At 41.1% G+C, this 25,700-nt stretch overlaps 1 long non-coding RNA gene across 1 annotated transcript; it reads left to right on the forward strand.

Annotated features, from left to right (window-relative positions):
* The first annotated feature begins 2,285 nt into the window (after window positions 1–2,285).
* Window positions 2,286–24,998, forward strand: LOC309855146. The gene is made up of 3 exons (XR_014306639.1): window positions 2,286–2,354; window positions 13,567–13,644; window positions 24,319–24,998. It is a non-coding gene; the product is annotated as an uncharacterized lncRNA (long non-coding RNA).
* The last annotated feature ends 702 nt before the right edge of the window (window positions 24,999–25,700 follow it).

The following is a 25,700-nucleotide window of genomic DNA, read 5'->3' on the forward strand; positions in this document are numbered from 1 at the left end:
TTTAATGTCTATGATTTTTTATTCAAAAATAAAACCAGCAAAATAATTCAAAATAAATTCTGATTGCTAAAAAAGAGCCCATCTGCTCCTAAACATGTGCCCCATCCCCCCTAGTATTCTGCCTTTGAAAGTAGCATCCAAAGAGGTTTTTAGAGAAAGCCACAGATATTTGCCTTCCACATCAAATTAGATTGATAAAAACTACCACATAAAATAATCTGGGGTTACTGTAGACTCTGAGAAACAAACTGCAGGTTTTAGAGGGGGGAGGGAGGTTGGAGGGATAGGTGAGCCTGGTGGTGGGTATTAAGGAGGGCACGTAAGGCATGAAGCACTGGGTGTGGTACATGAACAATGAATCTTGGAACACTGAAAAAAATAAATTAAAAAAAAAAAAAAAAGAATGTGGGGTTAGTGTAGAAGAGGAGGTAATCAGAATCACCAGGGGAACTTTACAGAGTAAAATGTTCATGGTTGAAAATTAATGTTTTATGATGTTACTGTCATGAATCATAAAACACTTATGTTATAATTGTGTCGGAAACATGTGTTTTGCTTCTTCTTCCCTTAGCTGCCACACATTGCATTAAATGGCAATGCTAAAAAACCTAAGGTGGAATCTGAAAGAATTCATTTATAAATTCATGCTATTTGAAAACCTGTAATTATTTTGATCTCTTGGCTCATTTTTTTAATATGATAAATCAGGAAAAAGGCAATTTCATTTTTGAAAAGCCTACATTAATTCAAATAAGCTGAAAATTAAACGTTAATGTAGTTATTTCACTTCTGAATTTTGCAAAGAAATTTTAATCACAGTTGTTCTCACCAATACACATTAATTTGTAATAAATTCTTTTCTTTGCAGTCTTCCTTTCCCCTCAAAATCAAACCAAAAAATGAGCATGAAACCTTCTGGGTAGATTTTTTGGTTAAACTATTTTAACCATAATCAATTCCCATTACTGTCATGCTTTTAAGCAAGTGAGGAGTACTCCTAAGAGAAGGGAGAGTTAAGGAAGAGAAAGAGCTTTCAGTAAATATTACCATTTCACTGCACGGGAAATTTTTAAAAAGACTTCCTAATCAAGGTAAATTAATGTAGTAAGATTAAATGAAGGTTATCGCACAGCACATGTATGATCTAAGAACAAGAATGAAGGACAGAAATTTATGCCTTCTTAGATAGTCTCTATTGGAAAAGGCCAAATAAAGTTCACATACATGACAAAACTTATGCCTGGGATTGTCGGGAATAGCTTTGTTCCCATACAGAATTCACAGGGAAACTGGGACCATTTCCGTAGCTTTTGCCAAAATTAAAAACAATGATAAATATTCTAAAAACCATTTCAAACCCAAAAGAAAGCACTCTTAAAATTCTTAAGTATTATACTCCCCTTCTGCAATTAAATAGGTTTAGACACCTAACACCATAATTTGGTTAAAAGAAATGGCACTGAAAAGTCTCAAGAAAATTCACACATAAAGTGAGGTCACCCAACATCCGGGTTTCCCAAAGGCAAGGATTTGCCTTCCTGTAACACTATTGGAGAGATGGTGACATTTCTTTCCAGGAACACTTTTAGAATTTTAAAAGTTTAAATTTAAGAAGAAATTTAGAAATTTAGTAAAAGGTTGCCTTTCTTGTTGCTGTTGTTACTGCTGTTGTCACCAAATCTTGCATCAATAGATAGAACCGGCTGGGGGGAGGGGCGGCGTCCTCCACGTGCGCGGATGAGGAGCCGCGCGTGCGCCCTGGAGTCGGCAGCCCACACCCAAGGGCGGGTCCCGGGCTTCTGTTGTCTGAAGTAGGCTGCATAGTACCGACCTACCCGCTTCTGAGACTTTTAACTAAGTAACTCAAAAAAGGGGGGGCGGGGGAGGGCTAGTGCTGAAGGGAGAAAATAATGGCATTTAAAGGTAGAAAGCAGACCTAATTCGCAGAACTTGGTTCTCAAACTACGTCCAATGCTCAACACTTCAAAGACCTGAGACCACACTTGGGGGCGGATTTCCTCCAGCAGGGACCCTTGGAGGAAGAATGAGAGAGGGCTGCTTGGGCAGAAGCTCGGGACAGGTGTGGCCACAGACAGCGCCCCCGAGTCCTCCCGCCTCCCGCCTTTCCGCTCAAAGAGGAGGGGTCAAAGCGACGCGGTCAACTCAGGAAAGCGCCGAAGACGCACGCCCCCGCAGAAACGCAGAAATTTCCCAGAGCGCAGGCCCGCAGCACTGAATGGGATAGGTCTTTGTTTCACAGCTACCTCGATTACCTAATAAGGGAGTGGGAGGGCAAAAATATGGTCGGCGACCAGAAGCCAGGCAACTTTGGGATTTTCGGAGCTCAGCGAAGGGTAGGGTTTCCCAGACCTTCTACTTAAAGTTTACTTAAACTACTTAAGGGAGTTTCTGTTATTTCTCTGTTTCCACGGTATAGTTCACACAATTTGAGCGGTGAACCCTCTGACGCCTCTCTGAACTGGGCTGGGGAGTTTGTAGGCTCCGCCTTTTAGTGGGCTGGACGCGCGTGCGCGCAGTTATTGCACTAAAGTGTCTCTGCGATTGTTTCGCCTCCGTAGCAGCGATGGCCGAGTGGTTAAGGCGTTGGACTTGAAATCCAATGGGGTCTCCCCGCGCAGGTTCGAACCCTGCTCGCTGCGGAAGCCGGCAGCTTCTCTTTTCCTCTTTCAATGTATGCCATTGAATGATAATCGTTACTAACTGCTGCATTTCCTTGCCTGCAAGCTAAATTGCTCACCTACAGAGAAGTCTAAAGTGTTAAAGGAAAGCTAGTAAATGTCAGCTCTGCAAACGTACTGTTTATACTAAAGGGAAAAATCTTGCTTTGTCCTAACAAGCAAGGTAACGGTTTTAGGATCTTTTTCCACAATGTGAAGGAAAGTTGACAAAATACAAATAAAATAAGATAAATATTGGCGCAATTTTGGGGGCTGTCACAGCCCAAAGAAGCTATCACGTTAAAACTGATGGGGGTGGGGGGCGCGGTTAAATAGATGATGAGCACAGGGTCATGTATGGAACTCTTGAATCACTATATTTTACGCCTGAAACTGATAAAACATTGTATGTTGACTATACTAGAATTAAAATTAAAACTTAAAAAAAAAAAAAAACTGATGGCAAAGCTAATGCTACTACTTCAATCCCAGAATTACCTTTAACAATTCCCCCCCTGCATGAAATGAGAAATAAGAATGTTTAAAAGTTTGACATCTATACCATGATAGATACATCCACAGAATGGAGCACTGCATGTAGCCACTACAGTGATAGTGACATAAAAAGCCCTTCTCAGTTTTGTCAAATGCAAAATGTTGGACAGATTGAAAAACAACACATATTATGGTCACATTTTCGTTAAACTATTTATAGAATCATTTTTGTGGTAAGAATGGGGAAAAAAGGACTACATGGGGGCTGCAAAGAAATAATCAAAATGTTAGAAGTAATTATTACCTCTGGGTAGTGGAATTTGGGAGGGTTTTAATATTTTTAACGGACACTTTTTTGCTTAACTGAGTTTTCTAAAATTTGTATATTGACCCAATATATTTTGTTTGTTGTATTTTGTATGTTGTAATTTTTTAATAATAAAAAAATATTGTGAGGTTAGTCTTTGAGACCATACACCTCCCCATTCTGCTCCCTTTCACCCGCTTTCACTCCATGCTTTCCAGGTGTTCTCATGACGTTCCCTAACACTTTAATGCTGGGGATAGTTTTCTGTGGTACCTGAAGTAAATTCCACCCCCATAGCCCCCATCCCGTTTGAGACATGGCTGAACATATACATTCACCACATTCACATCCTCAGTCTATCCTCTCTGCCCAATCCTACCTCTTCTGTCCCCACTGAAGTCACTTATAAATGATTTTATTAGTGTCCTATCTGGTCTCCTTCCCTCTTAAAGTCAGGATCACATTCAGCTGCAAATAACAGAAAATACAACTCTAGTGACTTAAAAACACGTGGGGCATGTCTCAAGAAATCTGGGAGTAGGCAAGTCTCAGATGAAACCGGGAACTGGGCTCTTTCCATCTTCTTGTTCTGCCATTTTAATACATGGGCCTCGTTCCCTGCTGGTTGTCTTACCATCCTAAGTTGATTGCTATACCTCCAGAGCTCACAGCTGTATTTAGTTAGGAAAGGGAGAAACAAGAATCCTCGGTTTATGTCTCATTGACTTGAACGGTGAATATGGCAATCACTGATAGCTACAAGGAAGTATCGCTGGGTGTAGAGCTACCCAAATCAAAACTAGAATTTCATTGGTAAGGAAGAAACATCAATGGATAGTGAGTGGACACCTAGCCGAACCTGCCACAACCCTCTAACAGGAAAGCCAAACTTGTAGGCATAAAGCCTTCAAAACAAGTCCCCTGTCCGCTTTCCCAGCCCTCCTTCCCTTCTCTCCCGCCTATTTTTGAGTTACTAGCAGGCCTGGCAGCACAGCATGCTAGCTCATGCCTTTGAACCTTTCTACATACTCACATACAATTACCTGGAATACTTTTGTCTTGCCTTCATCCCTCTCCTTTTATTAGGAAAAGAGGGCTGCCCATGATTTGAACTCCCTTTCTTTTTTTTTTTTAAGATTTTATTTATTTATTTGACAGAGAGAAATCACAAGTAGATGGAGAGGCAGGCAGAGAGAGAGAGGGAAGCAGGCTCTCCGCTGAGCAGAGAGCCCGATGCGGGACTCGATCCCAGGACTCTGAGATCATGACCTGAGCCGAAGGCAGCGGCTTAACCCACTGAGCCACCCAGGTGCCCCTTGAACTCCCTTTCTATTTGGAGGACTTTCTCTTTTTGAATCCAGGTATGTGACTGCCCCATCCCAAAAGCTGAAAAAGCCATGAATTGGCTTTTCAGGATTCCCTTGGAGCCAGGGAGGCAGACAATCAAACGTGCCCACCTGCAACTTCCAATCTGAGTCATTCATGCAAAGAAACAGAGAGGGTAAGGGTTCATCCTGGTGGTGGTGAGCCAAGGCCACGATAACAACAACCGCAGGCATTGCTAACAGCAGCAGCACCGAGGCTGCAACTGGGGTTTGTAGCTGTTGAGCATCACTGACCCTCCTGTCTCTACCAGACTGGTTTTGTGCTGTCATTCTGAAATGATCTTGGATTATGCCTAACAAACTTACTCCTCTCCCATTCTCCAAAAGTGACTTTGCAGCCTTCCTGATAATTCTATGAACTATTCAAAATCCTTAGAGTAGGTCGGTAAGTTTTCTGCTTTCAGCCTCAGTCTTTTTTTCTCTCTCTTCCAAATACCAGGTATCATTTCCCTCCTCACCCCACCAACATGATGGAAACTCGTGATTTCTCTTCAGTGTATTACCTTGGGGGTAAAACATTCCTGCAATCCCCCAGGCTGACTCATAAGACCCTTGCGTATTCTCCTATTCTCTATAATAGCAAGGGTCACATTGAAATATTTCTGTCGTTTGTTTGTCTTCCCACTAAGTGCTAATTTCCCTGCAAATATATAAAGGGATTGTGTTTCTCATCGTGATACCCTTGCCTAGCACAGAAAAGGTACTCAATGAATTTGTGATAAAGGACTGAATAAATATAGGAGTAAGCACACAAATCCACAGTCCACCCCAAGAAGACCCCAGAGAAGGGGATGGAGGAGGTCAACAGCCATTTTCCTTTTGAAAGTCACTGACCTTTGCTTTAGTATGAGATAACTTAATATATATTGTCCTTCTCTCAGTGTTTTTAATTGAAGAGGAGAGAGAACAGAACCCCAACAACATATCCCTCCTTCCCTTCCCATTGTCTTCCTTTTTCTTATGTCTTTCTCGTCTTCTTTTACTTTTTCTTCCATTCCCTTGTCTTCTTGCCCTGAAAGGGCAGACTGAGTCAAGAAGCAAGCACCTGCAGCACCTTTTCCTCGGTGGGTCAACTCCCATTCCCATCTCCCTGAGAGTGGTTCACTGTCACCCTGGTAACCTCCATGTAACCTGATGTCAGGTCTCTCCATGGCTGAGAATCACGGAAAGGAAAATCCATGGAAGACTTCAGAGGGGACATGTGGAAGAGGTTCTGCCCTCCTCAGAGGAAAGACACTACTTGATTCCTCTTTCCATTTCTCTTTCCATTTCCGTTCCTCCAGAGTCCTCCTGCCCTCCCACCCTCCTGTGCATCCCCTGGAGCCTGCTGTTTCCAATCCAACTTCACAAGATTCGTGATCTTGAAGATTGGCTCTACAGTCCCCAACTTTTTCACTGTTTTATGATACAGAGCAATTCTCTGTGCATTGACCTCAGTGTGCCCAACATTTAAAGAGCCTCCCCTTAGAAAAGGCAGAGGAGGTTATAAAGATGACACCAAAGTCTCCTTTTTACCTAAATCTTTCTCAACTCACTTCTATTAATAAAAGATAAATCCTGAAACTTCCCAGAAGCCAAAGGTTTTAAATGTAAATAGACTGCAGTGAATTGTTTGCAAATGCAGAACTCATAATCATCCCTTCCCTTCCAGATCCAGGTCCTTCTCCAAGTTCTTCACCCAGTTTGTGGCATCTCCAGCCTTGGAGCAGGACACACCCACTTGGAATCAGCCTGATACTTCCCATCCTTCACCACCTCTCACCTCCACCACTTCTCAGCCTCCTATCTTCCACACTTCCTCCCTTCCAATCTGTTGTCCATAAAACAAAATTTTCTTTAAAATGCACGTTTGATCTTATAACCCTCCGCCTTAAAACCCTTCTGGGGATGCCCGTGTACTCTGAACAAAACAGCCTTAAAACCCTTAGCATGAACCCATGTCTTCCAATGATCCAAGCAGCATACTTCTTGGGCTTCTCACATTCATTGTCTAGTAGATGCACTGTCTTTCTTTTAGTTCCTTGGAGAGACCTGACTCTTTAGCTTAGGAATTTTATGCATTCCAATGTCATGCTCCTCTTAAATTGGTGAGGTCCCCTGCTTACATGATTTCAAACCATTTTATTATCTTTTTTTTTTTTCACAACACTTATGAAACTGTGTAATACGTTAGAATGAATATTTGCTTGATCTCTCCTTGTGTGTGAACATGTGTGCAGGGTGTCTGTGTGTGTGTGCCTTTAACCACTAGATGTCCTTATCTTGTACTTAGGGGGCCCCATCCCAGAAACTGAAAAAGCCACGAATTTGCTTTTCAGGATTCCTTTGGAGCCAGGGAGGCAGACAATTGATTGAGGGGCCCTCAATCAATAATTCTGTTGAACAAAATTTGTGGTTGGGAAAGTCAGAGAGCAAGAGGTCTCAGAATATCTGAAGTAGTGGGAGATAAAGTCTCTAATGAGGGTGGATACACTCTGTTTTCCTTCAGCTCTGGGAGATGAATCAAAACTGTGCCCGGAGAGATTTGTGCCCTGACTGCATAGATCAGCAGGAATATCGCACCAGAGCCACCTGATATATTGCAGTACTGTTTAGTGTGATTTATGAAGCTGTTATTTTGTTTTAACACATCATGTTCATTGTAAAGGAGGTTCATCTCCAGAGGTTTCATTAATGGAGGCAGTGCTGTTTACTGAGGCAGCAAAAAAAGGATTGAAAGATAGGGCTGGCAGAGGACATGTGTAAACTTGTATTCCAAGTCCTTTCCGGTTTTGACAAGCCCCCCAGGCCCACTTTTGGAGATCTTGCTCTCAAGTGTGCCATGTCCCTCAGAACACTGGATCTTAGGCCCTCGCTGCAGACTAGAATGCAGACAACTAATAGAGACAGCTAAGTCTTAGCCCCTGCAGAGTTAGAAAGAGAAGATCTGATATTGGTATTTTGAGATGACGTGTTCTATTTGAAACACTGTTGGAAAAACTTAAAGCCTTCAGCTCTTCTTATAATGACTAGTTTCCTTCCCAGCCTCCATGAAGTTGATCTGTCAAGTTCACCCAAGCTAATAGACTAGATGTCATGTTAAACGAGGTATTTCCACTTCCTTCCCACTGTCCCCAGTATCTACTCGTTTGTCTTAGGTCTGGGGACATGCTTTCAGAGATTGGACTCTGAGACCTAAAGACAGGATATGATAGACTTATATGTACCTTCACTGCTTTTGTCTGGCATTGAGCTGCTTGGGAGGCTTGAGAAAGCAAGGCCAGGTCTCCTTTGACATCTCTAGGCCATTCAGAAGACTCCAGGAACAGAGAGCATGGCCCGGGGCGTGGGCTTTATGCTCTTTCTACTGTCTGCTGCCTGAGGTCAGGGGTAGAGAAGAGTCAGGGGTTGGTAAACTCACTCAGGCACTGAGATTGGCCACACCCCCTACCTGATTAGCTCCTGTCCCACAGTCCCATGGGAGGGATCTTAGAGTCCTTTGTTCCTTGACACCACATTTGTCCCCAAAGACTTTTAGGGACTATGTTTCCCCCCAGACATATTCATATTCATTTAAGATTCTCAGAGTGTTTGTCTAGTGAGGAACTTTAGACACAGTTTACCTGACAACACAAGTCATTCCCAGAGATGGTATCTATGTGAAAGGGACTTAGCTTCCAGATGTGAAGACATATACATCAGTGGAAAGAGACTTAGTGTTTTGAAATAATGTGTGTTAGAATGTTGGAGCACAGAAATGCCATGCTTACTTTTTTTTTTCATGCTTACTTTTTGCACATAACTCTCGGGTAGAGATCAGCAAACTTTCTATAAAAGGTCAGCTAGTAAATATTTTTATCTTTGCCGGTCATGTAATTTCTGTTGTGTAACTATTCAACTCTGCCTTTGCAGCATGGAAAAAAGCCATATACAAATGAGTGTGATCATGTTCCAAATAAACTTTATTTCCAAGGGCAGGTAGCAGGCTGGATTTGGCCCAGCGGCCAGAGGACTCACCCCAGTATAATAAAAAGGTCTTTCCAAGTATAATATTAAGATATGATTAACTGTGACACTGTTAAGAGACTAGTTAACATAGCTATAAAATCTTGAGATTTTCATTAACATAAAGATACCAAGAAAAGACATCAATAAAAATACATAAGGCAAAACTGGGAGTGAATGTTTTCTAAGATCATTTTATCTCAATACATCAGAAGAGCCCAGAACCTTCCAGAATCTTCTCCTGTGCATTATGCTCTTGTGTTCTACTCACTAAAGAGACTGAAAGGGTGCAGATCCTCTTTCTGTAGTTTGCAACATAGGCTACTGCTCTGAAAAAAATAAATGCTCTATCTGTATCTGCTGTTGCAAACAAAACCGTGAACCTTAGGATGTGATTCGAATACGTATTGGCAGGTTTATTTGTGAAGTATCTTGAGGGAGTGGGAAGAACAAGGGCTTTGAAGTCAGAACCATGAGGCTTCATGAATTTGTGTGTCATCCTTGTGCAGGGTCCATGCTAATCTCCTCTGTTTCATTCCAATTTCAGTATATGTGCTGCTGAAATGAACCCCAGAGCCACCAGATTTCAAATCCAGGCTCCTTCCCTTTCTTGCTGTGTTACTTCAGGCAGGTGACTTAACCTCTCTGAGACTTAATTTCCTTATCTACTAAGTGATAATAATTATTACTCCTACTTCACGGTGCAGGAATAACTGCCATTTTCTGAGCTCCAACCATAGGCCAGGCACTGTGGTAAGTGCTTTACATACATTATCTCCTTTAACCCTCAAAACAGGTCACAACTGGTTTACTGCTGGGGATGGAGGAAGAGATCTCATGCTATCACTTCCTTTCCTCTTTACCCAGAGCAGGTCCTTCATAAAGGTGTCTGAGATCATCCTGAGGAATCCCCTGGACAGGAACAAAAGAGGCTATTAATTCATATTACTGGAGTGGAATTTTTTATGCTTTATTGTCTCTCTGAACTAGACTATCTGAACTGAGCAAGTTCCCTGGGAGTTGATGCACAAAGCCGCCCGGAGCTCCTCTGGCTGAGGACGTGTTTAGAACTTTATGAGACCCTTCTCTCAGAGGCATGTCGTTACTTTGATATTCTCTCCTAGCTGGGCTGATTTTTTGTGGGGGTTTTTTTATGTCTTTTGTAGTTCATTATTGGTTTTACAAATATAATTTCCCAGCCTGTGTGACATTCCTTCTTCCAACTCCAATTCATCCCAATTTTTAATTAAATCACATTAACTGCTTATTGAATAGGTAAGATAGTCTCATGGTTCAAATTCATAAGGGCTCCCCGCCCCCCGCCTCCTGCCACCAACGTCTCCTTCCTAGACCACCAATGGCCAGTTTCTCATCTTTTTTTTCTTTATGCACATGCAAGAATATACATAGCTTTTATACAAATGTTAGCACACTACATAAAATGTCTTGAACCTTATTTTGTTATTTTAAAATATATCCAGCACATCTTTCTGTAGAAATAGCTTTCTCATTAAAGATGGCCTCTGCTAACTGAAATGCCCTCAGCAACTAGAGCTCACTGCCTCAGAATAAAAATAACATGATTTATCTAACCAAATCCCTATTTATGACGATCAAAATTATTTCAAATCTTTTGATTTTACAAAAAAAAAAAAAGAAATGCTTCAAAGAAAATCTCGTATCCATGACATTTTCGAAAACAGGGATCTCAGTCCCAGTCATCTACTGTCATGCAGAATGGAAAGAGAAGAGTCAGCCCTTTGTGCAGATATCAGGAACTGGACACAAGAAATCAGTGGTTGAGCAGTTCTAAAAATACGGTCCAACCTCAATAAAACTGAAAAGGATAACAAATAAAAGTATAAACAAATGCCCTAGAAAGAAAAAAGAAAAAGATATTTTCCCCTTTGCTAATCTATTCCATTTCTAGGGAAAAACAAGGGCTAAGAATGCCCCAAATGAGGGGCACCTGGGTGGCTCAGCTGTTAAGCATCTGCCTTCAGCTCAGGATCCTAGGATCAACCCCTGCATCAGGCTCCCTGCTCTGTGGGAGGCAAGCTTCTCCCTCTCCCACTACCTCAGCTTGTGCTCCTGGTCTATCTATCTCTCTGTCAAATAAATAAATAAAATCTTTTTAAAAAGTCTTTTTTAAAAAGATTTTATTTATTTATTTGATAGACAGAGATCACAAGTAGGCAGAGAGGCTGGCAGAGAGAGAGAGAGGAGGAAGCAGGCTCCCCACTGAGCAGAGAGCTCAATGCAGGGCTCGATCCCAGAACCTTGGGATCAGGGCCTAAGCTGAAGGCAGAGGCTTTAACCCACTGAGCCACCCAGGCACCCTAAATAAATAAAATCTTTTTTTTAAAAATCATCCCAAATGAGTTAGTTCTTGGAAACAGTCTCTTTTCTTCCTACTTCTGTTTCCTCTCTCTGTCCTTCTCTCCATATTCTACCAGAAACTATTGGACTTCATGAATTCTTATTAAGAATTCAAGACGCTTCAATAATAATTCCTGTGACTACAGCCCCTACTGACTCAAATGTTCTTTGGGTGTAGTACTCACTGCCTCTGGTCATAAAAAAGGACAGGAAAGACTGGATTACAAAGAATGCAGGTCTGGAAACTTCCCTGCAGCATGACAAAGGTTATTTATAAGGCAAGGGAGTGATGAGAGGTCCGTGGGACCCACTCTCGGTTACTACTTCTACTTGAAGAACATTTCAGGGGTGAGATGAAAGACTTGAATTTTTTCAGTACCTACATTAATACAGCACAGTCCCCACTGCTTTGCTGTGCATTCTCTGACGATGCAATCTCATTAGAAACTAATTTATTTCTAAAATGCAAGCAAAGAGCCTCATACACCCTCTTATCTATTGCTTTTCTTGTTCTTTTTGCCATGGAAATTAGCCAATATATCGTTCAGATCTACTTGTGACAATTTGATTTTTGTTTACATTCATCCAGGCTTGAAAAATGACCACTGCTCAGGCAGATTGATGCTTCCTGAGCCACTCTTTTCTAACATATATTAATATATCAATACCACCTTCAAGTAGTATGTCTTTCTTTTTTTTTTTTTAAGATTTTATTTATTTATCAGAGAGAGAAGGGGAGAGAGCAAGCACAGGCAGACAGAATGGCAGGCAGAGGTAGAGGGAGAAGCAGGCTCCCTGCTGAGCAAGGAGCCCGATTTGGGACTCGATCCCAGGACGCTGGGATCATGACCTGAGCCGAAGGCAGCTGCTTAACCAACTGAGCCACCCAGGCATCCCAAGTAGTATGTCTTTCTAAATTATCCTTTGTTTCCCCCTCCCCAGTGCTTTTCAAGCTTCATTTAAAAACAAAAACAAAAACCCTCTCACCATTTTTCTCAAGACTCTCTCTACAAAACATCCAGCCCGTTGCTGACTAGGCCATATCTTCATATTTCAATTTTTTAGTGGCTCTATTTTATTATCTATTATTATTACTACAGCATTTGAGAATTTTTCATTGGGGCGAATGTTTGGGCACCGGAAAATTACAATAGAAGTTTTCGTCTTTCCAGTGAAACCCCCCCACAGAGCTGTAACATTACCCAGTTACTATTCTTCTATAATGTCACAGATCTGGGGAGAGCTAGTCACTTTCTAAAAATGATAAAAGTATCAAAACAGGGGCGCCTGGGTGGCTCAGTGGGTTGGGCCGCTGCCTTCGGCTCAGGTCATGATCTCAGGGTCCTGGGATCGAGTCCCGCATCGGGCTCTCTGCTCAGCAGGGAGCCTGCTTCCTCCTCTCTATCTCTGCCTGCCTCTCTGCCTGCTTGTGGTCTCTCTCTGTCAAATAAATAAATAAAATCTTTAAAAAAAAAAAGTATCAAAACACTTGTATCTGTTTTAAAATGTATGTTTTATGCTTCTATCTTCATGCAAGAAGATGTTAGTTGAAAATACTTTCCATACAATGTTCCTTCTTCGAGTTAAGTATATGAGAGTTCCCTTATGCTTTCCACATATTTGAAAATGCTTTCAAAGGGGCACCTGCACCCCAGTGTTCATGGCAGCAATGTCCACAATGCCAAACTGTGGAAAGAGCCCAGAGGTCCATCAACAGATGAATGGATAAAGAAAATGTGGCCCATATAAAGAATGGAATATTAGCCATCAAAAAGAATGAAATCTTCCTGTTTATATCGACATGGGTGGAACTGGAAGGTATTATGCTGAGCAAAATAAGTCAATCAAAGAAAGACAATTATCATGTGGTTTCACTTATATGTGCAATATAAGAAATAGTGGAGAGGATCAAAGGAGAAGGGAGGGGAAACTGAATAGGAAGAAATCAGAAAGGGAGACAAACCGTGAGAGACTGTTAGCTATAAAAAACAGTGTTGCTGGTGGGGAGATGGTTGGGCAGATGGGATAACTGGGTGATGGGCATTCAGGAGGGCATGTAATGTGGTGAGCACTGGGTGTTATATGCAACTGATGAATTACTGACATCACATCTGAAACTAATGATATACTATATGTTGACTAGTTGAATTTAAGTTAAAAAAATAAATAAAATGTAGGTTTGGGGTACCTGGCTGGCTCAGTCAGTGAAGCATGCGACTCTTGATTTCAGGGCTATGAGTTTGAGCCCCACGTTGGGGGTGGAGACTACTTAAACATAAATAAATAAATCTTTTAAAAATAAATAAATAAGTACAATGTAGGTTTTATTATTATTCAGGTGTGGGAGGTCAACAGATCAGAAGACTGCCACTGAAAGAAAGCGAATTACTCACTGTTCCCAGAACAATTTACAAAGGTAAGGAGAAGGTCCAGGAAAACCACAAGGGGACAGAAAAGCTTTTACCATTCCCAAGAGGGGAAGGAGCAGCCACCGGGACCCAGAAGAAACATTCTGAAAAGAAGAGCAGTGACCTCCCTTTAGGGGACACAAGTAGTGCAAGGTGATCCTGCAGGGGGATAACTGTCCCTCGTCATTCTTCTGCCCCCTCTGTTCCCTGCCGGGGTCTCCCCCATTGACCAAATGTAACTGGTCAGCCTCTGCAGCTGAGGACAGCAGAGGGTGGGTCTGAGGGACCAACACAGATAGCCAGAACTCTGCCTTATATAAAACTTGGGAAGCACACTGTGGAGATAGAGAGGCCAAGAAACAACCAGGTCTTGAGTCTTTTTGCACCATCACAGCAACCAGCAAATGCTTTTTGGGTGGATCTTTCTACTACTATTAGCCCAAAGCTGCCATCTTGTGGCCATCTGAGGAATAATGGTGACTCTACCTTAAAGATTTGAAGGAAAACTTCTTGAGGGCCATGCAAATACACTGCTGGGAGAAAAAAAAAGCTTTACATTTCATTGTCATAACTTCCATAAACTTTTAGTCTGGGTAGAACATACTCTGAATTATTTTGAAAGTGGAATAGAAAAGATTCTACTCAAAGAAGCATAGAAATTTAGAGTAAAAACAATCCTGAAAACCACCATATAGAGAAACAGCCAGGCAGTTTGTAAAACCAGTCCAACAACATGTCTGTCTTAATGTATCACTCTGCTAAAATCGCTGTATAACAGATTATACATTCTTCACATGGTTACTTTGCATCACGAAATTTTCCTTATTTCCGAAATGGAAACACTCCTAAGGAAAAAATCTCATTCCATAGGCACTGCAGAAACCAACCTATATGTGTTTGAAGTGCTTTTTCTGGCTCATTTTTCTTCAGGGCTTCAACTGTACATGCATATCTGCAGTTCTGATGTCTTCCCTGGAGCAAAGAAAAATCCTTCTTCGAAGGCCTTGTTAAACACCGATAGTACTCTGCCTCTTTCTTGTTTCCTCTCTGAAACCAATTGTAAGGCTTAACTCTCATCACTAAAAAGCACGAAACTTTTGACACAGTCCAAAAAAAAAAAAATCTACCCCAGGCGAGCACGTTAGTTATCCTCAGCACAGTTTTGGGCATTGTACCAAATGTATTTCTAACGTCAAACACAGTGAGGTGGAGCCTCTGGAAGGGGAGAAAGGATGAGGGAGACTGATCCCAAAGAGGATATGGAAGAGAGGGACCTGGCAGAGTCCAAAGAGTTAAAATAGTTACATGCAGACAAATGGCTTCTTCTGTATCTCTCCGAAAGGGAAATTCTGCCACACTTTTTTTTTTTTTTTTTAAGATTTTATTTGTTTACTTAGAGAAAGAGCACTCACAGGGGCAGGGGTAGTGGGAGAGTGGATAGAAGAAGCAGACTGCCCTGCTGAGCAGGAAGCCCCACCCAGGGCTTGATCCCAAGACCCTGAGTGGAAAGGAAGTTGCTTAACCGACCGAGCCACCCAGGCACCCCTCTACCACCCATTTTACAGATTTACCATAAATACAGTGTTGTTGTGACAGGTTACTTCTGTCGTGCATCTACTAAGTGAGAAGCCAGGGACTTGGCATGGGGATCCAGTGGTGAACAAAACAGTCCCTGCCTCAAGGAGCTCACAATCCTGTGGCAGTGACAGAGGGTAACCAGGGACAAATGGGATGATGCCTGGTACAGTAGGAGTAGGTTGGTTCAGGTGGAAAAGGAGCACCTGAGCCAGTGTGAGGTAGATAAGGAAGGTTTCCTGGTGTAACCCAAGCCCCTCACTTTATTGAGAAGTTATTAGTTTCCATGGACTATCATAACAAAGAGTCACAAGTTGGGTGACTTGTCCCAACAAAAATTTATTCCCCCACAGTTCTGGAGGCTAGAAATCAGGGTGTAAGCTGGATCATGTTCCATCCAAAGGCTAGAAAGGAGAATTCTTCCTTGCTTCTTCCTAGCTTCTGGTGTTGGCCATCAGTCCTTGACATTCCTTGGCTTGCCCCTGTATCACTCCAGGCTCCGCTTCTGCCAGTCACAAGGCATCCCCCTGTGTGTCTCTGTCCAAACCCCACTCTTTATTCCCATCTTTATGGACATGTAATTGATATACAACATTGCATAAAGTAAAGGTGTACTATGTGTTGATATCTTACACCTGTATGTGGCAAAATGCTTACCGCCAGTGGTGATGGCTAACACCTCCATCATGTAACATAATTGCCATTTCTTATTTGTGATGAGAACCTTGAAGATCTACTCTCTTAACAACTGTCAAGTATACAATACAGTATTATTAACTATAATTACTGGCTATATATTAGAGTCCCCCAAACTTATTTGTCTCATAACTGGAAGTTTATACCTTGTGACCAACATCCCATTTCTCCCACCCCCACCCCCAGCCCCTGGTAAATGCTATTCTACTCTTGTTTCTATGCGTTCAGCTTTTTTGGATTCTACATATGAATTATATCATACAGTATTTGTCTTTCTTTGTCTGACTTATTTCACTTAGAATAATACCCTCAAGTTTCATCCATGTTGTTGTAAACGGTAGGATTTCCTTCACTTTTATGGCTGTATAATATTCCCATGTGTGTGCATGGGTGTGCATGTGTGTGTGCCTGTGTTTGTGTGTGTGTGTATCATAACTTCTTTTTCCAGTCATCTGTTGACAGTCATCTGGCATATCTTGGCATATCTTGGCTGTTGTGAATCATCTTGCAATAAACATAGGAGTGCATAAAGATACAAATTTGAAAAACTGTCTATTCAGTTCCCTTGCCCATTTTTCATAGGATTATTTCTGTTAGGACACCTGGGTGGCTTAGTCAGTTAAGCATATGCCCTTGGCTCAGGTCATGATCCCAGAGTCACTAATCGGGCTCCTTGCTCAGCAAGGAGCCTACTTATTCCTCTATCTGCAGCCCACCCTCTCTCTCTCTCATGTCCTCTCTCTCTCTCTCTGACAAATAAATAAATAAATAAATAAAATCTTTATTTTAAAAAAAGGATCATTTGAGGTTTTTGCTATTGAGTTGTATGAGTTCTTTATATATTTCTAATATTAACTCACTATTGGGAATTGACTTGCAAGTATTTTCTCCCATTCTGTAGGTCATATTTTCATTTTATTGATTCTTTTGCTGAGCAGAACCTTTTTAGTTTGATATAGTTCCAGTTATTATTTTTGGCTCCATTGCCTATGTTTGGTGTCCTATCCAAAATAAACCATTGCCAAGACCAATGTTAAGGAGTTTTCTTCCTATATTCTCTTTTAGGAGTTTCACAGTTGAAGATCTTATGTTTAAATCTTTAATTTATTTCGACTTCATTTTTGCGAGTGTGTAAGACAGAAATATTTCATTCTTTTGCATGCAGTCATCCGGTTTTCCCAACACCGATTATTAAGAATTACTCCTTCCCCCTCATGGCTTCCTTGTCAAATATTAGTTGACCATGTAAGTTTTCCTCTTCTTATAAAAATACACCAATCATATTGGATTAGGACCAACCCTATCATTTTAGCTTGATATCATGTGGAAAGTCCCTATTTTCCAAATAAGGTCATATTCAGATGTTCTAAGAGTTAAGACTTTAACACACATCTTTTTGTGGGTTTGGGGGGGGGTTGTTTTTACAGATTTTATTTATTAATTTGACAGAGAGAGACACAGAGAGAGAGGGAACACAAACGGGTTAATGGGAGAGGGAGAAACAGTCTTCCCATTGAGCAGGGAGCCCGACACAGGGCTCCATCCCAGGACCTTGGGATCATGACCTGAGCTGAAGACAGACGATTAACGAACGACTGAGCCACACAGGCACCCCTAACACATCTTTTTGAAGGACTCAATTCAACCAATATCATGCAGTATTTCAAACATAATACATATGCAAACATATGCAGAAATAGAGTCTGGTGTAATGAACCCTATGTAGCTATTTCCTGGGTTCAACAATTATAAATACACAGCCAGTCTTGTCTCATCTGAATCTCATCCACTCTCTCTCCTCCTATATTATTTTCAAGCAAACCTCAGACTTCTTATAATTTCATCCAAAAATATCTGATGCATCTCTAAAAATAAGAACTTATTTCAACACAACCATAATATCATTATCATACCTAAAAATATCAATTATTAATATCCAGTTAGTGTTGAAATTTCCAATCATCTCTCAAGTTTTCTCAGTGTTTTTCAACACTAAGTTTGAATCAGGATTCAAATAAGTTTCTCAGAGTCATTGACATTTAAACCACCTTCCTAAGAGGTGAGTTAACAATCTCAGCATCTTTATTCTCCTTCTGATTAGTTGAGCACTGGATGATTTTGAATATATAAAGGGAACTCTGAATTTTAAATGGATGGAGGGAGATCTTGGCAGGGGAGTAGAAGGAATGAAAAGACAGTAGGGGGTGGGAGAAGATTCAAAAGGAAGATTTAGATTCAGGGGACACAAGACTGTGGTAAGAAGAGCCTGAGGGTAGAGGCAAGTGGCCCAAATGGTGGTGGGAAGTGGCTACCCGACAGACTATGAGAACAGAGAACTCTGGTAAATAACTTTTTATACCTTATACATCAGCTATCCAGAAGTTTTCTCTTTCCAAACAAACCAAGCATTGTCAAGTCTCCAAGGTGCTCCTCCCACTAAAAAATACTCTCTCCCACTCCTATCTCAGCTCTTCACTGTGTAAAACTACTGCACATCCTTCAAAACCCAACTCAAATGTCCACACACGTGTGAAGACCTGTCTGACCTCTCCCACGTCAAAGTTGATTCACTCCTTTATTTACCACTCTGCAGGGCTTTGGACACACCACTACTGGGGCATCCCACAAATTACACTATCTTTTCCTCAATTCATGTCTGAGTATCCCACTAAGCACTGGGCTGTCTGAGGCAGAGAGACAATGTTAGTTCATCTTTGTATCCTCAGTTCCCAGCACAGAGCATTCAGCAAATGCTTACCGAAGGAAAGGACAATTAGAGGATAAGAAAGAAAAGAACAAAAGGAAAGAGAAAGCAAAGATGGAATCAAAAGAAGAGAAGAAATGATAGAGACAATAAAGGATGATATACATAAGGCAAACAATTGATCTTGGCAAGGCAGAACCACACAGCTTGATTTTCAGGCCACAATACCAAGGTCAAATCAGGTGTTTGGTAATACTGAATCAGGTGTTTGTTTAGTAGTCAAAATTTAAGACCCACATAAAAATCCAGATTTCTACCTCCTTAAACAAAAATAAAACTGTCTAGGATAGCCAGAGCCTACCCTCTTTCATGGTAACCATCGGCTGGAACCTGCTTTCCCAGTTTACAGAGTCCCCAGTATTCCCGATGGTAATCCCAGCACAGAGGTTGAGTATCACTGGCCAATGACCACTGTGTTTATGTTCATTGTTCTCTTATAATTGACACACTTCACTCATTTACTTCACCTGCCTGGCTTTTTTAAACATTAGTTTGTCATCCTTATCCCAGGCAATTTGCTCCATCTAGATGCTCTGTGCCTACAAAAAAAAAAAAAAAAAAAAAAAAGCCCTGGAATAATTATTCTAGAGCTGCACCATCCAATAGAACTTTCTAAGATGATAGAAAAGTTCTGTGATCTATACTGTCCAATAGTAACCATTAGCCACATGTGGCAGGTGAGCATGTGAAACATGGCTAGTGTGACTAATGAACTGCATCTCTAATATTATTTCATTTTAACTAATTTAATTTTCATTGAAAGAGCCACCTAAGGCTAGTGGCTACTGTATTAGAAATACAGTTCTAGGGCAGTGCTTCTCAAGATTTAACATGCATAGAAATACCTGGGGATCTTGTTAAAATGCAGATTGCAACTTAGCGTATCAGACTGGGCTCTGGATTCATGTCTAATAAGTTCCCAGGTGATGCTGATGATTCTGGGCTTTAGACCACACTTTGGGGAGCAAAGTTCTAAAATAGTATTGCTCAAACTTCAGCATCCATAAGGATCCCATGGAGATTCCAGAGAGAATCCAAACAGAGTCCTGGGCCTTATCCCTCATGGATTCTAACTCCGTAGATCTAAGTAGGGCTCCCACAATTTGCCTTTGTATGAAGTTCCTGGGTGATGCTGGAGCACCATTCTAAAGTTTGAGAAGGTGCTGGAAAAAAGTTTTAGTCACTCTCTTTCTTTCCCAATGGCTACTATTAATAGTTAATATTTTAGTGGTTAATATTTGTGTCCTACATCAAGGTATTTACTATCCCATTTTACTGATGAGGAAACTGAAGCACAAGGACGTTAGTGAACTTGCCCAAGGTGATACTGATGGTTAAGTCCTCTCTGCAGAGATACCGCTTAACCACATATCTTCACCAAGGATGAAATCACTGTGGATGTCTGCCAATGTCGAGTCCTTGCCTTGATGCATAGATCCCTGATTCCTTGACTTTAGACCAGAAGAGGAAAATTAAAACCAGAACAGTCTGGTTTGGGTTCACAATTTTCCTGGGTTCATTTCACTTCCTGGTACAATGAGTTTTATGTCTTCTCATTTTATAAGAGAGGAAATGGGCTCAAAGAAATAAAAGTAAAGAACTTGCCTCAGGCCATATAGCCAATCACTTCTCTTTAAGTATTATCTGATGAACAACCTTCACATCTGCATTTTTTTCTCCCACATCAGGTTTTATTTCTAAAATTTTCTTTTCCTTTTCTTTCTTTCTTTTTTTTTTTTTTTTTTTTGAGATTGTACTGATTAATTTGTCAGAGAGAGAGAAAGAGAGCACAAAAGGGGGGTGGTGATGCGCGGAGAAGCAGACTCCCTGCTGAGCAAGAAGCCCGATTTGGGACTCTGGGATCATGACCTGAGTGAAGGCAGATGCCCAACCAACTGAGCCACCTAGATGTTACTATTTCTAAATTTTTGAGTGTCACATTTTTATTGTTTAAGCAGTGATGGAATTTCTAAACCAGCATTTTTAGCTGGCTGCTGCTGGTGGAGACACATAATTCTTCCCCCTACACATCCCCCACCCTGATGGACTCTCTTGTCCTCATCTGCCTAGGTGATCCCTGCTGAGCAGGAGTCTACTTCTCTCTCTCTCAATCTCTCCCCCTCCTCATCCCTCCCCTCCCCACTGCTCATGCTCTCTCAAAAATAAAAAATAAAATCTTAAAAAAAAAAAAATCAAGGAAGAACAAGTTATCAGAAGGATGGAGAAGACACATCCTCTATCTCTGCTTTCCCTGTCCTCACTAGTCCTCGACTTCTAAACCACACACTCCCTCTCGGGCCCACACCTATGGGGCCAATGGAGGCCCGAAGCGGGCCAGCTCTGGACCTGGTCGTGGGCAGAGACCTTGTGTTCTACAAAGGGGAGATTCCAGCCACAGGCAGAAGAAACTGGATCTGAGAGCTCAAGTGATTTTTCCCTATATCCCACACGTTAGAACAAGAGAAAGACCTAGTTCTCTGTAAACCTAACCTAGCTTCCACTATGAAAACATTCATGCGGGGCAGCTAATTAATACAAGAAACTGTCCAAGCGAAAATAAAGAAATGAAAGACCCTGGATGGGAGGAGAAAGGATGAGAATGAGCTGCCTGCTGCAGAATTTTCTCTCTCAATGAGGGTGAGATGACATAGGCAACTGAGAAGTAATAATGCTGCAGACACAGCCATACTGATGCATATCACAAAACCTGAAATTGAAGGGAACTGAAGCCTTTCATTGTGACACATTTCATCATTTTCTCAGTAATTGCATCAGTTTTATAATTTCTTCCATCACTGACTCCCCAGTGGTCCTGGCATCTCCTCATCCTCACTGTGGAGGTGGCGGGTAATGGTGTTTGCCTCCAGGAAATTAAAGACCCCTCTCGGTAACTGCATTAGTCATCGGCACTTGCTGCTGTGATTGATCTCGTAACCACCATCAGATCTGGGCCCAGAAAGGATATGAAAATTCATAAGCAGGAAAACAATGTTATCTTCTTCTTATCCAGCTCGCTTTTTACAAGAAATAGCTTCAAGACTTTTTGCATTTCTAATTTGCTCATCCAGGGACGTATTTTTGACAGACAGGGTTCTTCTATTCACTCGGGACTAGAAACTGTTCGGGATCCCAGGAAATTGTGGATTCTGTCTCGGTTTTTCAGAGTTGCTCTGTTGAGTTGCCTGTTGCTTAAAGGAGCAACAATATTTCACAATTACATTTCAGCATCTCAGGACACCCAGAAAGCAGGAAGCTTTAACACTGATAAAACACTCTGTTCTCCCCCTGGCTCCATGAGAAGTTACTGGAAGAAAAGTGTACTCTGGTTTTATTATTGTTTTATATCTTGGTCACCCCCTGATATCAGGGGTCTGGGAAGGTTTTGGGTAAGTTGTTCCATAAACACAGTGCTTCAAGCTGAGTTACTCAACAAATATGGCCTAGACTTTTTAAGCAAAAAAACAAAAAACAATCAAACAAAAAAAAACCCTGCAGGCAACAATCCCAATGAACAAACACTATTTTCTGGGTTTTCCAATCCAATGACCCTAAGATCTTTAAAACTTGCCAAATTGCATCAGCTGTTTGTTTAAGAATATGGTAATCAAATCTGAAATGGACGTAAGTACTCTTTGATCCATTCCGGTGCTAACTTTTTACCCTACCAGTGTACTTCACATGCAAGAAATATTATGTGCAAAGCTATTCATTGTAGTGTTATAAAAAAATGTAAATAACCTTGGAAGGTATCAAATAGAATAGTGGACAAGTTAAATAAACTGTGTGGTTCATCCACACCATGGAATGTTATAAAGCACCTACAAAGAACAAGTTAGCACTAATGCACTAAAAAGGAAAAAGCTCCAAGATACAGCAACTGAAAAAATGAAGGCGTGCGGCACTGTAAATAGTACGTTACCATCTATGCAAAGAAGAGAAATACAGGTGCGCTGGGTGCCTCAGTCGGTTAAGCGTCTGCCTCAGCTCAAGTCATGACCCTGCGGTCCCCAGATGGAGCTCTGAGTCAGGTTCCCCCTTCAAAAGGGAGTCTGCCTCTCTCTCTCCCTCTGCCCCTCCCCACTGCTCGTGTGCTCTCTCGCTCTCTCTCTCAAATAAATAAAAATTTTAAAAAATTTTTTCAGTGTTTCAAAATTCATTGTTTATGCACCATACCCAGTGCTCCCCCTCCAAAACCCTCAGTTTGTTTCTGAGTCAAATAAATAAAATCTAAAAAAGAAAAAAAAGAAAAGAAAAGAAATACTTGTATGTGTGTAAATGCACAAGATATCCAAGAAAAGACATGCAAGAAATGATGCTTCTGAGATAGAGGAGTGGTCCAGGGAACAGAGGCCACACTTCTATTATTTGTTACAGTAACAGAGTGGCTGGCTGGCTCACTCCTTAGAGCATACCTACTTAATAATATAGTAGGAATAGTAAATAACACACAGGGATTACTATGTGCCAGGAATATTCTAAACACAACACATTCTTTAAACTAATTCGATATGCTTCTGTTAACTATAAAACATTCATGTGCCTGTCTTATTTCACTAGATTATTAACTACTTGAGAACATAAACATGACTTAAGGATTTTTATATCTTAGACAAATGCTAGCACAATATCACATAATAATGTTTTAAAGAAATGTGTCTTGTTCATTATCATTCACTCATTCATTCAATATCATTTGATATCAAATATGAGAGAATCAAATTATCTTCATCATTTAGATCTGACTTAAGAACTCAATAATAAGGCACCTGGGTGGCTCAGTTGATTGAGCAACTGCCTTTGGCTCAGGTCATGATCCCGGACTCTCAAAATCGAGTCCCGCATTGGGCTCCCAGCTCCATGGGGAGTCAGCTTCTCCCTCTGATCTTATCCCTGCTCATGCTCTCTCTGTCAAATAAATACATAAAATCTTTTTTTAAAAAAAGAACTCAATAATAAAATTCTTTTCATCATCAGTTTGCTATGTCATGAAGTTAAGCCATAACCCAAAAATAAATGGCTTTGAAAATGTGCTGTTGTACATACGTGTGACCATAGTTGCTAGACACACTGGAGAATTCAAACAAATTATTGAAAAAAACTTGTCCAGGTTTCGCCTTATTTTTCATTCAAAGAGAAAAACTACATTATCAAAGCACAGTTTCCTCCCTTTATAAACTTTGGTTTCAGGAAAGTATGTAAGTATTTAAGAATAAAAGGTGTCCTGCTAAGTTACAAGAGAGCAAGTACAGGAAGTGCTATATAGAGCGTGACCCATCATAAACTCACAATCTAGTGGAGCTATTTCTCATTTCTTACTTGGAGGTTTCAGGCCATCATGGGAGAGAAGAGTGAACAAGAGCTGTTCTCAATCTTGTCAACAACTGGGAAGTGCATCTGTAATAAAAACGAAGTGGACTGCAGGAGTGGGAGAGGTTTGCCCCTCGACAAGCGCTCAAAGTCATCTGTGCTGTAAATCAGTCTGGTGGAAAACAGGGGGGGAAAATTAAAAACCTGATTCTTAGATTCAAAAATTCCCTTGTTCAGTCTAGTATTTGTCTGAGGGCTCACCTGGGCCACACAAGCCTTATGACTGTAGCCCAAAAGTTCATTTTATTAACTTAACGTGCTCTATTTCTTCACCCTCCAGGAAGTATCTGGTGAGCTGCTAAGGCTGCCGAGGCTGACCTCCACCGCTGACCCCAGTTCCGCACTGCGACCTGGTGCTCTCTGACTGCTTCCTGACCTTCTACCAGACCCAGTGGCACCCCAACCAGGCCTTCCCTGAGACCCCCCAATCTCAGGAGAAGAGCCCCATGTCCAGCCCAGTTGAGCTTGAGATTTATTTCTCTTCACACCAATTCCCATACAGGTCCTTTGTCTTTTTTTTTTTAAATGAGTAGGGAAGGGCAGAGGAAGAGGGAAAATTGTAAGCAGTCTCCACCCACCAGCAAATAGTCCAGAGCAGGGCTCAATCCCACAACCCTGAGATAATGACCTGAGCCAAAATCAAGAGTCAGTTGCTTAAACAGTTGAGCCAACCCAGGCGCCCCTGGTCCTTAGTCTTTTAATGTTCTTTTAATAAAAACTTTATTTTCCAATAAAATTTAAAACGTGCCTTAAAAAATTACTCTGTTTCTATTTTGAAGCAAAAATTTGCAGTATAGTAACAATGCCAAATCACACTTTACTGAAATGGTAAAATTTTAATAGAAATAATTCTCTAAACAGCTGGCTTTGACTTTTTATTTGACAAAAGGTAAAAATTCAAATAAAATTAAGGGAACAAACACGAAATTGTATTTGCTTAAAAAAAAAAGTTTCATCCAAGAAAAAGGAAAAACAAAGTTTTCCTTTATACTAAATTGTATAACCCCAAAACTCATATGCTGAAGTCCTAATCCTCCTCACCTTAGAATGTAACCTTATTTGGAAATAAGTTCTTTAAAGAGGTGAATGTGTTGAAAGGAAGCTGTAGAGTGGGGCCCTAATCCCATATGACTGCTATCCTCATAAGAGGAGGCAGAAATACTGGGGGTGTTTGTGCACACAGAAAGGTCATGTGAGGACACACTGAGAAGGCAGCAAGCCAAGAAGAGAGGGCTCAGAAAAAAGAACAAGCCTGCAGGGACCTTTGGGTGGCTCAGTGGGTTAAAGCCTCTGCCTTCAGCTCAGGTCATGATCCCAGGGTCCTGGGATGGAGTCCAGCAACAAGCTCTCTGTTGAGCAGGTAGCCTGCTTCTCCCTCTCCCTCTGCATGCCACTCCCCTAACTGTGCTCTCCCACAATAAAATCTCAAAAAACAAGCAAACAAACAAATTTTTTAAAGACCTGCAGATAACTTGATCTTGGATTTTTAGCTCCAGAGCTGTGAGAAACATTATTTAAACCACCCAGTCTGTAGTATTTTGTTATGGCAGCCCTTGCAAACTAACACAATCTACTATGATATTATTTCATAAAAGGAAGCACATTTTAAACCACAAAGGACATAATTTCTAAATAATGTAGCTTGAAAAACAAAAACAAAAC

This window comes from Mustela nivalis, assembly GCF_964662115.1.
Source record: "Mustela nivalis genome assembly, chromosome: 2".
Classification (NCBI taxonomy): Eukaryota; Metazoa; Chordata; class Mammalia; order Carnivora; family Mustelidae; genus Mustela; species Mustela nivalis.